This window comes from Pinus tabuliformis, chromosome 8, assembly GCF_031772625.1.
Source record: "Pinus tabuliformis cultivar Carrire ecotype Pingquan chromosome 8, CPIR1, whole genome shotgun sequence".
In the NCBI taxonomy this organism is placed as follows: Eukaryota; Viridiplantae; Streptophyta; class Pinopsida; order Pinales; family Pinaceae; genus Pinus; species Pinus tabuliformis.
Window position 1 is genome coordinate 1622114445 of NC_142294.1, and position 4374 is coordinate 1622118818.

The following is a 4374-nucleotide window of genomic DNA, read 5'->3' on the forward strand; positions in this document are numbered from 1 at the left end:
CGGGTGCAAAGTCATCAATCTGTGTATGTTATGCCCCCTTCTGTATATGTCCTTGGTGTGCTTCCTTCTCCTATTTGTGTAGCTCCTGTTCCTTCTGGAGTCTCTCCTTCAAGTCATGAAACTCCTTTACTATTTCCTCCATCCTCTATTTTTCTCTCTGCCTTTGTGCGGTCTTGTTGTCGTGTTGTTTCCTCTTGACCTATATTGCCAAAGCTGCTTTCTACACAAGTGGGTCTACTTTGAACTTGAAACTTTGTTCTTCCCATGTGTTTTTGACAATATTTCTCTTCCCCTTGTCATGCGGTAGTATGTTTACCTCTGCTGGTGCTGGTACTGGTGCTCTCCTGGATGCTACTTCACACTGCTTCACTAATGATTCCACAATGATGTCAATTGGTTCATTGGGCCTGAAGAAGCTATCAGAACATCTCCATCAGTCTTCCTTAGCCCAACGACATGTCATGTGGATCCACAGAAAGTGTACTCTCACGTAGTGATCCTTCAAAAAAAAATGCAAGTCATATGGATTAAAGCTCCTGGTGTTGAAAGGATATTTCTTGAACTCTTCTGCTTCGACATCTGCATGCTTGAGATTCCATATCTCATACAACCCAATCTGCAATGGAAGAGTGGGCCAAGATGCGTTCTTCTTTTGGTGCAATCTAGCTGACAGTACTACCAAGATTTGGTATGATACTTCTTGCATGATGATCTTGTCCATGGAAATCTTTGGAAAAACATGCAGAGGCTTCTCTATGTTGTACATTAGTATGAAGGTGTGAAGAGGTGAGGCATACTAATCTGCTCTTTTGATCAGTGCCTCCATTACTGCCTTCGACATGTAAGGTGGATCTTGCTCAAATATCATCTTGTACACTAGGGTGACAAAAAGATTTGACAGCTCTATGATGACTCCTCAAAATATGAAATTGGAATACAATTTACAATAATTATTGACAGAGGTTTTCGCTGATGTCCATTCCCGTATCATGCCCGATAACTCCTGACGGGCATAGATTGCATCCAAGATGTATGTGGACATGTAGATTTCTTCTTGTTGACCTTTGGGCAACTGTTGAGCTCCTGTTACCTATTCCTTCAGCCTGTGAGCCAACATGTTCGACCAGTAATATGCTTTGCCTTCACTGGCTAGTTAGTCCAATGCAATCACCTAACTTTGTGGGAAGGTCTACATGCTCTCCTAGCCATACAAGTGACATGGAAGGATGACCAAGTACTGATGCACCTTTCGCAGTATCTTCATCTTGTAAATATGGTTGGGGGTTATCTTGAATTTGGTTGGCTCCTTTACCTAGTTCTTCAAGATATCCCTGGAGTTGGCATTGTTGTTGGGTATGCTAAAGGGTGCCTCCATGGTGATCACTGGATTCGGTAAGTGGTACATCTCTTGATAATCTTGTGCCCTTAAGGTAGAAATCTCTATCCTGCTGACACTGCTCAATATCATCGTCTCAGGGTCAGTGTGTGAGACAATCCAATGTATAATGTCCGTGCATGGGAACGTGGGATATCTGCATGCAATCTAGTATAAGACGGACTTGTGAATGTTCACATAGACTTGGCGGTCTTTAAGAGCTTCCCAAAATGTGCGTGAGAATGCATCATTGACCTCTTGCCATTTCAGCTTGATGTCTTTTTCTACGATCAGCTTGGTGTCTTTGTATATTGGTAAACTCATAGACACTCAGTCAACTGTTGCTCCAATTGTGCTTCTGTCAGTGTCCTTTGACCTTGCTCTCTTGGAGGCCATTGATCCTGAAATGCTGAGAGACAGATGAACACCTACTATATCTAGAGACATGGCAACATGCATGGAAAAAAAATCTATCAGTTAAAACCAAAGAAAAATTGAGCACTGACATGCAACATACCCGGGGAACTGTTGGCAAGGATCGTGCAATTTTTACTGGGAGGCCAAGAGACTGACTGTCAAGACTGTGAAAAAGGTAGTCTGGACTGTCGAGGGGTTGGTTGAGTACTAGAATTGCACAATGCACAATCCAGATTGGCCTGCTAGGTGCTCATATTGCACAATGTGCAATTTTAGCTGGCAAGTGATGCAGGCCTAGGGACTACATTACGCAGTTTTCTGGGCTAGTAGACACTGGCTCTCAGAATTACCCAAGGCAAGACTGGAGGACACTGTCTAGCAATATTTCACATTTTCTGGGAGGAAGGCAGAGCCTTGCCTCTTATAATTGCACAATGATGTTCTAGCAAGGAAGAGTTGGGTCCAAGGTTTCCCAGATCTGTCAATGGGCAACTGAAAGCATATGAAGATGTGAGTGCATGGTGATACTGAGTGTAAGTAGAGGTGAATGATCGTGCACGCAAATAGTGAATGCAGGATTCAAAAAATGGAACCATATGCATGTGTATGAAACGAGTCACCGAATCGACGACTGTTCATGCAAAATGGTGCCATGCACACGACAGTGGTGAGATGCAAATGAAAATTGAAATGGTGCTTGTATAGGCTAACATGCATGCAAACAACATCAAGCATTCACAGAAATCAAGCAGACAACACTCAGGCAAGAAAAAACACAAAAAGTGATAGAAATGTTGCAAAAGACAAGTAAAGCAGACTTACCCAGAAATAGATGAGCAGGATGTGTCAAATATTCCTGGATGTGTTGTGGGATGTCAGAGCTTCAAGATCGATGTGAGGAATGTGCTCTGAAGCATCGAATAAGTAACTTTCAGGCTTATGACGTGCATGCCACAAATCTAGGGAAAAGTGACACTTGGAGGAAAGTTTCTAAAATTATCTTTTCATGTAACCTCCAACTGCTAAAAATATCTCCCTGAAATTTAGGGATGCTTTTTGCATTTAGCTTTTTTCTATTTTGAGAAAAAGGTAGCCCATGCATGCAAGTCAAGTTTTCTCAGTCCCGGTGGGAACTAGTCAACCTGAAGGAACATGCAACAACATGCTTGTTTGAGAGGGATTTTTGCACAATTCCTTGGAGGAGTTGGGCTGGCTTTCCAGAGGGATTGCACAATTTATGGGAGGAGCAGCTAACTCCTACCCATAATTGCATAGTTTTTTGCTTAGCTACACTGCTGGGCTAGATTGCACAATTTTCTTGAGGAAGGGTGTTTCACTGGATTGCGCAATTTCTGGGCCCAAGGGAAGGTTGGTTCCCCTCCAAAATTGTGCAATTTTTCAAGGGAGCTACTCAGCCAGTAGCTGGCCCAAGTGTAGAGTGGCAGCCTATGAGGGGACTGAAATAAACTATCATGCACGGGCTGGAAAGATGCTAAAAATCCAATGAAGCTTATGTACTTGACAGTGCAAGACATGCTGCTAAGGATGGCTGGTAGGGAGGCTCCAAAATGAAGGTAAGGAAAAGTTTTGAAGGGTGGTTGTAGCCGCTACAATAGCTAGTTTACATGTACAATGATCAAACTAATTGTCCTGTCTAGGGATGATATATTGTGAACCCATGCTTAGATGACTTTTTGTATGACCATAGGCATCATATTTTGTAATCTTGTATGAATCCTGAAATCATCCTCTGCATGGATGGAACTAGATCTGCGGTCTTCTACCTCGTCACTCGATAGTACAAGTCTAACCGTGTGAATATATCTGCTAGAGTTGAACATGGTAGACACTATATGATTACTGACCAATGATGAAATTCGTTAACAAATCCAAGAGGAACAATTGATAATGATAATGGACCTTAACGTATTATAGTACAATCCACATGTTGTGTATAAATGAGCTTAAGTCGAACACCACGCAAAATATTTTAGTCAAATGAAAATGATGAGAACCTATTGTTGAAGAGAGGATAATTTCCATTGAGGTATGCAAGCTCCAAGGAATTGAATGTAGTTTCTAATTCAACTTACTAAATAATTTGCTAATGTTGATAGGAAGCGATCCATCGTAGGGGGTCCTTAATATATCCACCATCAACGACATGAAACAAGTATCAATATTTGAGATAGAATGATGGTTTACATCTAGCTCAAGAGTGATAGTCATGAAATAATCCTAAAGGTATTGTAGTACATGTTAAATGAGGGTGGACTTCTCTTGAGCATATTGATGAAACCTTTTGGAGTTGGCAACATTGACTCAAAGACCCATCATGAAGACTTTCATTAAGGTTTGATCAAAAAAGAGGAAATTGGATTCCCCAACCCAAAATAGTCACATAGGCAAGAGTGTGTCATGTTCAAGAGTGACTTACTAACATAAATAAGTTTTATGCCATGTTTCCCCAATTTCCCAACCATTTCTCGCTAGTACCTCTTTATTGTTTTTACAAGATTAAGGAGGATAATATATGCTTGGTGTTGGACCACTAATTTGTCATTATTATTATCAATTTTTAA